The sequence below is a fragment of the Python bivittatus genome, unplaced genomic scaffold (genome assembly GCF_059951505.1).
Source record: "Python bivittatus isolate LINGU-HERP-01145 unplaced genomic scaffold, Pbiv_v1 ctg000850_np1212, whole genome shotgun sequence".
Taxonomy (NCBI): Eukaryota; Metazoa; Chordata; class Lepidosauria; order Squamata; family Pythonidae; genus Python; species Python bivittatus.
The window spans coordinates 3,491,014-3,505,150 of NW_028277112.1; the positions used below are offsets into that span (position 1 = coordinate 3,491,014).

General features: G+C 35.3%; 1 protein-coding gene across 5 annotated transcripts in view; it reads left to right on the top strand.

Moving 5' to 3' along the window:
- Positions 1–14,137, top strand: part of LHFPL2 (LHFPL tetraspan subfamily member 2) — a 121,279-nt gene that overhangs the window by 81,524 nt on the left and 25,618 nt on the right. Inside the window, exon 2 of one of the 5 annotated variants that reach the window (XM_088130130.1) lies at positions 7,546–7,600. The exons of 3 other annotated variants lie outside the window; for them this stretch is intronic. The gene's annotated coding sequence lies outside the window, so the exon portion shown is untranslated. Of the gene's footprint in view, positions 1–2,596; positions 2,747–7,545; positions 7,601–14,137 lie in introns of those variants that run through there. One more of the 5 variants, XM_025170478.2, reaches the window with a different exon arrangement.

Genomic DNA, 14,137 nt, shown 5'->3' on the forward strand with positions numbered 1-14,137 from the left:
TTACCAGTGAGCTTCTAGAAGCAATTCAGAGTGCAGGATGCCATCATCTTCATGGTGCCATCTTTCTCCCGTTGTTTCTCCCCATCTGTACATACTTACAAAGTGGGCATCGTCCAGGTCCCTTTCATTAAGCAGTGCCATCTGATGGACATAGAAGACATGCCTTCTCTGTTGTAGACCTGCCATCTTGAATAGTGTCACCCAGGGGATTCAAACGGCCCCAATCCTGATAGCCTTTAAGCAAGCCTTGGAGACTGGCTTTTCCCCCAGGTTCTGGGTTAGGGAGGGGTTTGTGTACATCACAATGAAATTATGTTTAGCATACTTGTGGTGTGTTTCTTCCCCCTTGGTTATGACAAACTTTTATTTTCTTTCTTTACTTATATTTGGGATTTGTTTTTAATTTGTACGTTGTCCAGAATCTCTATGACTTGGGTAGCCTTATAAATTTAAATAAATAAATCCAGATGTTCAGTTGCTTTATTTTTCATAAACAAATTAGCATATGTTTTCAAACAAATGTCCTTTTGCACTTATTATGGGTTTCATCTAAAAATATTGATCTAGAGATTTTTGGCAGTACTTTGGATGTGACAGACATATACATGCTTTTTAACAGTGGAAGTTTCATACAAAACTAATATATCTGTTGAATGATTCAGTCTTGTTCACTAAGCTTAAAGAGCTTATTCTTGGATGTGCAAGTGTTGAATACATCAGAAAAGTTTGGCTGCAGTCCATAAATCTTTAAACTGGAATAGTCCAATGGAATTGGCACACAAGTCCTAAATTATCTCATCTGATGGATGTGCTGCAGTGCTTGTAACAAGGTCTTTGCATGCCAAACTTTGTGGCCTTGCCCTGGCATAACAATTGGTATGAATCCAACTGCAAGCATTGCTAGTTGTACAACTTTTAGGAAAATAAATTTCAAATCTGTGCACTTTAACTTAAGTGGGCTGTTAATTATAATGATAAACAGTTACCTCAGGGTTTTCATTTATTTGATGAAGAAATTGATTTCATTGCTTCTCTCCGACAGCCATTCAGCACCATCATGTTTTACTTTTCCTAGAGGTGTATAAGGAGACAGGGCATACGTGTCCATGTATGTATTAGAAACCAGATGCTATGCCTTCCCTTACTTAATGGATGGATTTTATAATGAAAAGAGATTTTTTCCAGATTGTTTTTAAATGTTCCAAGTCTCTCAAGATGGAGAAGCTCTGATTTTTATTATTACTTTTGCAATGTTTGGAATATTTATTAACAAATGAATAAAGTTGGAAGCCCCCACCTGCCCACCCCCTGCAGAACTCTTGCATGTTGCAAAGAGGATCTTATAGGATTTCTCTTTTGACTGCAAGAGCTCTGCTTTTTTGGCAAGATGTTCAGAAATGCCTTCTATAAGGTCTTTGGAAAACTGCCTGGAAATTTCAGCATATCCAGTATGCTATGATAAGACAGTTGATTCCATTATTACCCCAGCTTCACTGTTCGATTTCCAAATCAAAGTTCAGGTTGTGACCTTTAAAACCTTGAACAGTTTGGGGCCAGGATTGCTGGTGTTCTGTTTTCTGAATGTGTGGTTTAGAAGAAACAGGCTTTCTCAAATGTGCCCACCAACATACAAATTATATTTAGTTGAGAAGGCCTTTATTGTAGCTAGCTAATCTCGACTTTTGGCTTTGCATGTTCCCTGTTGGATGGGGAATAGTTTTCTCTTTTGGCAAGCATTAGTCAAATAGCCTTTCCCTTGTAAATTTTTTTCAGCTACCTGATGAGCAGAAATAATCATCTGATTGACAGCTGTTGAAACATTCAATTTCTTTGAAAAGAAATTTACAAGGAAGTGCTGGTCTTTACATAGGTGTTCATGAACAAATTTTAGTCTTGCTTGCCCTGATGCACTTTCTGGACAGCAGAGGTTTCTGGTACATTCTGTATCTATTAATATAGTTGAAATGAAAATCAAATATGTTGATTTGTATGTTGAAATATGTTGAAAAAGTCAAAAATTGCAGTGGGTGTTCTTAAGTTTTCACATGACTGTACATCATATATGCATGCAAGTGTATGGATCGCCTGGTTGTAATGAGGCAGTCTTTAGTTTACAGGCTGAAAATACCACTGTCTTAATATTAATCTGTAGCATGTTAATGTAATTTTTGTTTTAGGCTAATAAGATGTGTGTCCAGTTGGATGGGAGGGGAGTGGGCGGGGAGGAGAGAGAACAAGGGATTATTAATCAGAGTCTTAATTCCTGAATGCCAGAAAGCTGAGAAAATACCTTAGTAACAGAGAAGATTTGTTTTGTTTCTAAGTCACTTTTCTTGTGTCTGCACTAATTCTCAGGAAAGGAGGCCCTCAGTGGAAAGATTATTACTCATGCTTATCAATGAGAATTGCTTAAGGAGACAAATCCTGCCTCTGAAGTTTAGTATGAGTCTTTTTTCCATAAATTGTTCTCTTATTAGGACTAATTTTCTGATTAAGTTTCCTTCTGCTTATCAGAAACAAATGAAGCACAAATTAAGGAATGGAAAATTAAAAGCAAACTTTAGAACTGCAGTTTTTCCCTTCAACATGACTGTTTTTTCATACAGGGCTAAATGAAAAGTTTTTTGAACCTCAAGTCTGCATATTCTGATGGTAATCACTGATCTGGAATATTTGGTAGAAATAGGGCAACTGTTTAATCTGACTTGTACAAGCTTTTCACGAACACAGAACAGCTGATGCCACAGTAAGTCTATCAACCTTGCTATGATTTTATTCTTATTGGGATGATTGTCTGACAGTAGTATTGTTACTTCTCATCTTCACATTTTGGTATGTTACTGTTTTTCTATATTGGAAGCTCCTTTTTGGAGAATTTGGTTCTGAAGTGATTTATACGTTTTAAACAAATGAATAAGATGTTTTTAAAAACAAGTGCATATTGTAGTTTGGAGTGCAGTTGCTCAACTTGCTATATTCCATTCTCTCTTCCTCATAATACAGTAACTAGAATAATTATGAATAGCCATGCAGTTCACTTGTCAGATTTGCAAATGATACCAAGCTAGGGGGATTGAGTAATTATCTTCAAGGAAGGAATCACGTTTCCAAATGTTGATAGGCTTGAGTACTAGGACAGAGCCAACAGGATGACATTCAACTGTGACATGTCCTAAATATGAGTGGGGAAAAAAATCAAGTGCATAGATAGGTACAGTATCTAGAAGTATTAATGGGCTACAAGCTTAACTTGAGCTGAATGAACTGCATGTGAGCAAGCGGTATGATGAAGTAGCTCAAAAAGGCCAGTGCAATCATGCGCTGCATTAACAGTGCTCAGAGCACGGGAGATAATAATTTCATTGTACTCCTCACTGATAAGATCATGCTTCAAGTGCTGATCCAGTACTGAGCACCATGTTTTAAAAGGGACCTAGAGAAGCCAGAGGAGGTTCATAGGATAATTCTGGAAGATTCTGGAACTCAAGCCATTGAGGAATGGTTAAAGCAGCCTTTCTCAACCTTAGCAACTTTAAGATGTGTGGACTTCAACTCCCAGAATTCCCTAGCCAGCATGCTGGCTGGGGAATTCTGGAAGTTGAAGTCCACACATCTTAAAGTTGCTAAGGTTGAGAAACACTGGGTTAAAGGAACTAGGCATGTTTAGCTTAAAATAGAAGACTAAGGGGAAGTTTGATAGCATCTACAAATACTGTATCAAAAAGGCTGAGTAAAGGATAAGCATTAGTCCCAGGAAAATATTTATTTAAATTTAGTATAGATGCCCATTCTCATAGACATAGAAATGACACCATCTACTTTCTTCTATTATTGGCTGTTTGTTTCTACGATTTTTTTCATGTTTTTATCTTTTTATGATTGTGTATTTGATAAGTATTTGTACCATGGATCTTTTATTGGGTTCATTGCATCCTTGTTGAGAGGCTCTCAATTGTGGTAGAAAAAGAATTGAATAAATATAATAAATAAACCTTGCAGTTAAGATGCATAAATAAATCATGAGGAAAGGGAAAAAATAACACAAGGATGGAGTCCAAATAACCAAGACTTATCTTTTATCACTCAGTAATAAATGGGTTTAGAGTGAAATGATCCAGGTTCAAATTGGCAATTAAAGAGATGCTGACTAACTTTGAGCTGGGCATTCACTCTCTGTCCTTCAGAATGGAAGAGTTGAGTCAACCCAGATGTGTGAGGCCCTGAGCAATTGGGAGGAAGGGCTGTTTAGGGAGAGGTGATGGGATCATCAGATAAATGGAAACATTTATGTCAGAGTAGGTGATCTAGATAGGACTGTTAAATTCAGTATTAATTTTTAAGAGTAATGGTTTATACATTTCAGTTCCCAAGTGGTAGGTTGGAGGATCCTGTGGGTGGGTTACTAGAAAGACAGCAGATGGGATTATTGGGTAATGGGTAGCATTTCGGAAAGACAGAATTAACAGTCCTTTTCATTGGCTGATGCACTAAATAAACAACCTGAAAAGTGGTTAAGGGTATGAGCAACCATGTAGTAGTTGTAATTAAGTTCTACATAATCTAATTTAATGTTTTTACATAGAGAAACAAGATTTGAAGTTAAAACAGAGCTCAAAGTGCTTATTCCCTACAGTAATTTTTTTTTTTAAGTCCCTCCCCCTTTTCTTTGATTCTGACATCTGTTGGGTTGTGTTCAGTTGCTTATCTGGTCTGTGGTGTAGTTTGCATCCACGTAATGTGAATGCAGACTTTGTTCTGAAAAGCTGAAATTAAATACATATGCAGCAGTTTTGGATGCCATTTAAATTTGATGTGGAGTAAAGCTCTGTGGGCTTCTTCTTTCCCCTAAACAAAGCGTAAACATCTGTAAAATAAATTACTATTTCAGAGGAAAAAGTTCATGGTGAATTTTAATAATTACAATAGGGAATAGTGCATACAATGTCTAGTGTTGCTGTGTGATTTGGGTGACTATGACTTAAGTCTATAGAGAAACAAGTAAACTATAGCTTTTTTAACTAATTCTTTCCAGACTTTGTTTGATTTGCAGAAGACTTTGGTTCTTTCCCTATGTTATAAATTTATGAGTTAAGGGCAATATAATATCTATAAATCTCATTTAGTGCTTGACTTTTTCCTGGCTTATATAGGTCTCAGCAGAGATGAGAATTGCTCTTGTGTTTTTGTATGCTTGTGAGTAGGGATCTGTAAATAGAATAAATTAAATCAGTGTTTTTAAATATATATTTTTCAAAACAATTTCTTTAAAAGAGAAAAGAAATATAATACAGACATATTCAATGAAAATCTGCATTTAAAATGGAACTTTGATCTAACACATGACTAGTGGCAAATAGATTTTTAAAAACTGCTGTTTTACATAGATCTTTTAAGGATATGCATGGCACATATGTTATTAAAGATTATTATTAATATAGACATGATGCTGGGACCTAGGGAATTAGAGTTTAAATTTAATACGGACAACTTGGTTTTATGCCCTTTATATTATGACTCACCCTGATTTTTATTTCAACAAAATAGAATTTCTTAGCAGTATCTTATTTGTTCTGTGATTACTCCCACTATTATTCTTCACTATTATTTTTAAGCTTATTCAGTATGCTCCATAATTTATTTTTCGTCTATCTGTTGAAATTTAAGTCATGGTTTACATCATTATTTTCTAATCTGGCACCCACTAGAGGTGTTGGAACATCTGAGAGATCCCAAGTTGGTGAAAACTAGTTGTGATTAACATGAATGAGTCATGGTCAGCCCTTGATTTGAGAAAGGAATTTTTGCTCTATTAACAAATTTGGGAAGATAGAATTTTGATTTCGTCTGATATGTGTATCTGAAATTACAGATTAAGCAAACACTAGTTATTGAACTGTAATTTGTTCTAAAGTAAAAGCACTCTTGTTTGTGTACAAAAAAGGTAAAAGGGACAAGGCAGTTCAAAAGAGCAAAGCTGTTCATGGTTTGTTCCTGAAGTGTTGAACAATTGACTAGGGTTGGAAGTGAACTTTTTAATAAAATATTTGAAAGCAGTAAGATAAAGGTACTCATGCAACCTACATTCAGTTTGGAGCCCAAATTTTGTTCATCCATTAAATAACTGGGTAATCGTTTCCTCTCAGAAAGTTGGAGTGTTAGAGGGCCAGCATCTGTGTCCCCATGAAAGTGATTTTATTATGTTGACTAGATCATATATTCATTTCATCAAAATCTGTCCATGAATTCTGTATAGACAAGAGAACATGACCTCTATACATTAAAACATCAAACAAGAACAGGTGGTGCATATTCTCCAGATACTGTTGACTATGCTGCTTTTTTCCTTCTCCTTGTTATAATTATTTTATCTTTTTATCTTTAATTTGCCATACTTTTTTTTTTTTTGCATGTATGTCTAATAATAAAGCATCTTATCTTCTGGTGCTTATCCTCTGGTGTTAACCTGATGAAATGATGGTAACATGGAAATTTAGCCTCTTTCAGGTCAGGTGCACTCCTGTTGGTGAGTCCTGTGGAAAGTTCTGAGTTGGCAGTCCCGTCCTTTCCTGGGGCTAAATCCAACTGCGACTTAATTTTTCATAGATTCTAGTGTTATGTATTATTTTGTTATTTCCTATTTCCTGCCACTGAACCTTTGAGTGATTGAGTTATCAAACAAATCATAATTTTGTTTACTGTGCTACTTCCCCCTTTAGCAATATTTTTCTAGTATTAGCAGAGTCGTTTTAATTTTGTGATTCAATAAATAAATATTTATCTTGCATATATCTCAAAATAATGTAAAGTTTAATATTGCAGTAGTTCATTGGGATTCTGAAGTGCCCATAGTAGAGGGTTGACAGTGCATGGTGCTGGATTAGCGGAGACATTAAAGGTTACTTTTTGACAGTAAAGTTGCACCTGTCCTGTACAGGATAGACTGCCTTCACGGGTTGGATTTCTGTTGAAGTAACAGTGCCCTCATGTGGTGGAGGGTTATGGGAATATCTTTCCTAGATAGTAAATTTATTCCTGAACAACCTTTCAAGATTTTACTTTTTATTAGTTTCATGTTTTCCTCTTCTTCCTAAGAAAAGGAAAAACTTTTGCTGTCTCTTGTGCATATCTCTTGTTTATTTGTGCTCTCCCTCCTCCAAAAACTGGGTTTGGTTTTAATGGTGTTCTGTTTTTTCTTTTTTCTTTTTACTGGATCCCTATGAGAATCTATTTGATTAAAAAAATCCCAAACCGTGTTAATATGACATTTAAAAGTTGGGGGTTTATATTTTAAAATTAATTACTGTTCAACAATTAGATGTCCATCCATTCCTATATCTCTTTCAGCTTGCTTTTTGGAAATTATCATCTGAAAGACTTAGTATAGTAGAATGTTTCATCCAGAAGTAAGACCATATGTTTAAATTCTTTTAAAGTTTTAAATTGGAATGCATTACTTGTAGTGCAATGGATTTGTGCCTTCATTTTTTAAAGAAAGAATCCTGTGAGTTATTAATGTTCAGTGTTCTCTCATTTCAATCTTCCAAGGCCCACAGAAACCTTCAAAATCAGAGATGTTACAGGTGGAGTTGCTTCTTTATAAGTAAGTACTTTAAATGTTACAATCACAAAATCTTTTCTGCAGAGCTACAAAAACATTTAGTAATATAATCTCTGCATCTTGTAGAATAGAAAAGTTATTCATGTAAATTACTTACTATTTCCAAGTAAAACATTGTCACTGAACAATTTTGTAGTTGGCTTTCTATTTTACACACAATGAGTAATTTACATGTTTGCATAAAGAAAACTTTCTGTGTTTAAGGGGCTAGAAACTTTGTCCTGAAGGTACACATTACACTTTCTTAACTGTCTACTTTTCTACAATTTTTATTTTATTGTAGATTTCTCACTGGCAAAGGCAAAATAGTTATAAAATATTCATAGTTATTACAGATTAATATTGCATTTATGTACTTGGGTAAATGAAAATTGATGAATATCAACATTCAAAAACTGAATATCCTAGCCAAATTTTGTGAAAGTTGTTTTCAGTGTATATTGTAATAATACAAACAATTACAATAGGTAAAATGCTTAAGGAGGTCCAGCGGTTGCCTATATTTTATCACCTTGGAAAAGATACATTTTGTAATTAATGTACTAAATAAACCCATCCTTCTTAGGATAATGGAGTGTGGACCTAACTCTTCATCATCCTTACAGGCCTTCTTGGTTGTGGCCTCCACATGGAACAGCCTTCCCCCAAAGGATTAGTCAGCCCTATTAAACTGTTTTAATTTTAGAAAACAGTTAAAAGTGGCATTGTTCCAACCACCTTCAGTCTTGCTGATCATAGATGTCCATCACAGATATTGCTGATGTATTATTGGTGGGTTTTCCTTTTTGTAGTTTATATTGTTTCTATTTGGGTTTTAATTTTAACTTGTTAGCCTCCCAGAATCCTTTGGGGCTGGGATGGATTATAAATGAAGAAAAGAAAAGGAAGTATTTCTTTACATGTACAGTATTAAGGTTAAACATGGGCATTGAGCTTAAAGCCTCAAACATTCCAACAAAGAGCAAAGTCCACTGCTCCCACATTAAAGAACCAGAACTTTTTAAAACAGAAAGGGCTCATCAAAATTAGCAGTATTAGACCAGCAAACAGATTAGTTCTGGGAGCCTCCTAAATTAATATTTATCTAACCTGTAATCATAAGGCAAAATAGGAAGATAATAACTAAATGTCCCAGGATAAAGAAGTCAACAGACTGGGTATTCATGTATTTATCCACCCTTCTGGTGACAGTGAGACATGGACTAACAAATTTATTACCACAAAAGCTTCTGTGTATCACAGTTCAATAAATACGTGGAGTATAATCTTGTATATATCATATCTGTGCAGACTCTGCACCTATGTACCACGTATCTGATGAAGCAGACAGTGAAACGGAGGTATTTATCCATGTGTTATTCTATGAAGTGCCACAAGTTTCATTATTTATCTGCTGCAAAACAGAGCTACCCATCTGGAAAGTGTGACATAGAGCAAGGGTTTCCTTGGTAGTGCAAATGTGCATGTAAGCTCAGATGGGTGTAGGTGATCCTTTAGATATACCAGTACCAAAATCTTCAGTGCTTTATGAGTTGAAAAGAACACTTTGAATTAATCCTGAAAACAGAATGTGAGACAGTAAAATTAACACAGAATTATGTGATTTGAGAACAAACTCAAAATAGGAGTAATTTTATCAGTTGACTTTCCAGATCTTTTCAAAGGCAGCAATGAATAGAGCATGCTACAGTAATCTAATCACAATGCAAACAGGCCACGTGTAAGTAGCCATGACAGAATCTGCCTTTTTGAGGAATGGATGCAACTAGTTCATCAGCCTATATGTTCAAAAGCATTTCTGTCTACCAGGACTGAACATAAGTCAAGGGAAAAAGAACAAACGAGTGAAGAAATCCTCAGGAGAGCAAATTCTGGGCTGAAGTCATTCAATGTACAGGAACTGAGATACTAATGGGTAGGAAAAACCCAGGGCTGAGAGGAAGAACTATAAAAGCAAAGAGATAAAGGAGCAAAAGTAATCAAAAGAGAAGGAAAGCAGAAAGGGTGTGAGAGAGCGGAAGCAGCACAACTGGCAGAAGTAGAGGAAAAAAATAGAAAATAGAGAAAGATTTCTGCTAAAACAAGCCTACACAGATTAGAGTACCTGTACAAATGATCTTTCTTGTTCACACATTTAGATGCTGCCAGTAATCTCAACTACAACATGTGAATGAGGATTGAAAACCTAGGAACAGCACCTTCCAATCAGTTAAAAATAAATGGTACCATCAGCTAGAAAGCACTGAATCACCAGATTATTATAAATTCTGCTTTCTTGCCTATTGTATTTTGATTTGTTCGTTTGTTTGATTTTTAGGGCCACTCACTTGTCAACAACTCCAGGCAGTTTACAGAGGATTAAAATAATAAGAAACCTTTGTTTTGAATTAAGCTCTTTGTCATGAATAAATCTAAATAAGGTTTTGTTTGCTGCTGTTTGTTCTTCTGCTCTGAAAGCGTTAGGATGGACCTTTCCCTGGTTTTCGTCCCCTGTAGCCTTTTCAGGCCACAGTGGTTGAAAATCAGTAGCATGGTTTCGGGTCTTTAACAGGGTGGGAAATATACAGAATTATAATTTTAGCCATAAAATACACTTCACATAATTAAAAAAAAGAACTCCAAAATTTGCTTCAGAAAATCCATGAAAGAAAGCAAAAATCTGAACTCTGCTCATACTTGTGACACAGAACCTCTATTTTACATCGTTACCCTAGCTACTTCTACAGTACTCCCTCTCCCCCATAAAGGGTGCTTGGCTGTCAAAATATTGCCTAAATTGTTTGAACTCAACTAAGAATAATTGTATTCGTACAAATTCTTGTAAAGTTGTCAGGGACCGACTGTACAAGTTTAACAAGTTTACAGAAATCACTTGGGCTGGAAGGTGACAGAGAGGGCCTGAAAATAATGTATAGATTGTGCAAAGATAAAATGAATCAAATTGTCCAGCTGTCAGTGGTTCAGGTCAGTAAAATTTTTTTAACAGCACTCAGCTATCTAAACCAACTATTTTGTTTTTAGTTTTAATTGCTTGTTTTATTTTACTTTTGTTAGTAACCTCTGCATGGCATGTTAGCTACTGCTCATAACAAAGTTCTTAGTCTAATAAAATTACCACTCAGTTAAATATAGTTCTACTGTCTTTTTGTAGAACAACAAAAATTTGGCTCATTGTTCTCTCATTTGGAGGTTAAGAGCCTGTGACATGGCTTGTTTTTAATCCTCACATTTGTTTTTGTCAACCTTTGTTTTATAATATTCTTGTTCTATTTCTGTTATTGTTAGTTACTATTATTTATGCATTTTTATTTTAATATTGGAGATGGGTGGGACATACATTTTAGTAAAGAATGATAGTGAATAATAATTAGAACAATTCATGTTGCTGTAAGTAGGTTTTTTGTTTTTTGAGTTGTGAGCCCTCGGGGAAGAATGATTAATTTGATTCAGAAACCTATTTTCAGAGCAGCTCTGTAGGTGTGCGAGGGAGAATCTATAGGTGCTGAACCAGTAAAACTATAATGCTCCCAAGGTGATCTCCTTTCTTTAACTTTTTGGTGAGCACGATTGTTGTTTTTGATTTTCCTTCCCATTGACAGAGAGGGAAGATCCTCTGGCTTCAAAGGTTGCACAGTGATTTCTTCTTGTTGGGAAAATATCAGATCCAAGCTTTCCCACAATCCTCCACCTAACGTGTCTCTTTGGCTCTTGTTGTTGTTAGTGCTCCCATAGGTGCCCTTTGTTTCTGGTTTTGGTTTTTCTGACATCCAAATGAATTCTGAGATCTGCATCTGTGATTAGAGAGAGAGATCTGATAAAACTAGGAGTGCATATCATTTGATAAGGTTGAGATGACAGAATTTTATTTCTGCTTTTCTGATTCACAGAAAAAATCTTGGAAGCTTGTTGAAGTGAGATGGGAAAACTAATCAATTATACCCAATTTGCTAGTCACCAACAGTTTTATTTTCTTACTGTTCTGTGTAGAATAGAGGTTGGGAGACATCTCTGTAGCAGGGATGTGAGAGTTGAGAATTTTCTCAAGTTGGACTAACCTTCCCCTCGCTCATATGCACAGTTTCTGTGAGTTCAAGTGTGTATTTTTAAATGGCAGTACTGTAATTTAAAATAATCTTCATACAAATAATCTCTCCCTCTGCTATTCATTGCTCAAAGCATTCTTAGAATGTGGTAGATCTAACAATGAATAACAGTTCAGGAAATGAATGCCAAGGGTCTAGCAGCTCTTCCTCAATTGAGACATCAAATGTTAACCTTGCGTTTGGTAAACAAAAGATATAAAAACGCCTCTGCATGATATCAGTGCAGACTCTTCTGGACATAAGAAGAAAAGATCTTACTGTGTTTGCAGCTGCTTTCTTTTCTTCTTTTTTTAATGGTTCCATTTTAGCTCTCTGTGTGGCCCTCACTTTAGCTGTTTATTTAAACTGAGCCAAAAGGCACTTTTCTAGAAATGATTTATTAATTGACAAAACAAGGGACGCTGAAGTAGAATAGAAAGAACTTTAGGAGTCTGGTGATACTATGCTTTCAGATTTGCGTTTTTGTTCAAAGGAAACAAGAAACATAGTCTTTGAACAGCTTGAAAGGGAGGAAAATCTTCTCTTACAATTGAATCCAGGTACTCTACATCCCAAATCATCTTTAGAAGAGGCAACCTTGTCCAGTTTAATGTCCTTATGATGTGTTCTACTCCAGCTTCCATAGGCCTTAATGGGACTCCAATGAATCTGGAAAATGCCTGATCAGAATAGTCTGCTTTATTAGATTAGCCTATATGATGAGCTCTGCCACATTACAATTGATGCATCCTTGAATCATTCCTAATTTATCCTAATGCCACCGTAATCCCTACCAGTCTCATTTTCTAAGCATGTTGTGAGAGCATTATATCCCAGTGCATATGCATTAGGGGAGTTGGGAGCTATGGAGACCCTTTAGAAAGGGAAGAGGATCCATTCAGGAGTGTGTAAAACATATCAAATTTGAACTGTTTCAAATTTGAAAAGCATCATCTTAAGCTGAAACAGTTGTTTTGAGTTTGACACATGTGCTTTGCATTCAAAACAGGCCGTTTTGATCATTTTGGAAGCTTTTTGAGCTTAATACTGAGAATTTTGAGCTCAAAATAGAGCTTTTTCAAACTCAAAACTGTTACAGAATGATTGTCACAGTCTGTTCTGAATGTGAAACAACTGTTTGAGTTTGAAAGAATTCAAAACATTTTAAATTTTTGAAACTTGCCCTTCTTGTGGCCAACCAATTTGCTTCATCCACTCTGAATTAGGAAATGCAAATTGGGATGAGGCAAATACTGAGAAACATACTTTTAGCTGTGTCTGAGGTGTGAAAATTAAAAATCTTGTTCTTCAAGGATATTGGGACCCACTGTCCTTTCCAATGGAAGGATGTCAGATTACACAGCCTGCTTTTCCCTATGAATGGAAGAATTCATGTAGTGCAAACTGAGAGGAAGAATGCCCAAGGTGCACCATCACAAAAGTATCCTAGGAAAACAGACCCCCCCCCCAATAATTTTAATATACAATCTGTTTGTACAATTAAAAGGAATACTGTGGGGCAAAACCTCCATTTTTTAAAGTGTGTGTGTGCGTGTTCAGAGTTGCCATCCAATTACAGATTAATGATTCTTTCCACGACAATCCAAAACTCATATTTTTTTTTTTTTTTGGCAGTTATAGTAATTGCTGTGTGATACAGAAATGCAGAACAGAAATCAAATGTTTCTCCAAGTGCTCAGTGATTCTACTCTGAATATAATATTAATATTTAGTCTATGTGATATTAAAGGAATACCTTTAATTGGGCCAAATTCTGCTTAATGGGGAGCTAAATAGTGGGAGGAATAAAGAATGCATAAAATAAAAATGGCAGATGAGTGAAAATTGTTCTTTGATAGTTTATATGGTCATCTGTTCAAATAGTTCTCTACAAATACAATGTAGATGTCATTGCCAACTATAAAAACAGAAAACTTTTAAGAGGAAACTTTATGCAGTATAACATGGAGTAATTCAATTTAAGTTTGATACATTATATAACACATGATTAACCCCTAGGCCTTAATGACTTCATACAAGTATTGCCATTTATTAACTATTTCTGATTCAGTTCTTGTTGAGTATCTCCCACAGACTTTATTCTAGTTTGACTTGGATGGTTAATGAAATTGATGACTAAAAAAGTGCATTATTTCTCCAACCTCAATTTTGTTCAGAAATAAATGCAACTTTATTTTTGGGGTGCTCTAGTATTTATATAATTTAATAAATTTAGTCAACATGGGCAATTTTAAAAAGATTTTTTAAAAATTATAAGGGGAAAAATTTTCAGAGCAGTCTATTCTTTAAAAGATTAAAAGCTACAATATAATATAAAGAGAAGGATGTAGAAAATAAGAGGTCCTGATGTGGTGAATGTAAAGCCGTACCATGAATTATGAACAAATTGAAAACAGGCACGATAATTAGCTGTCAT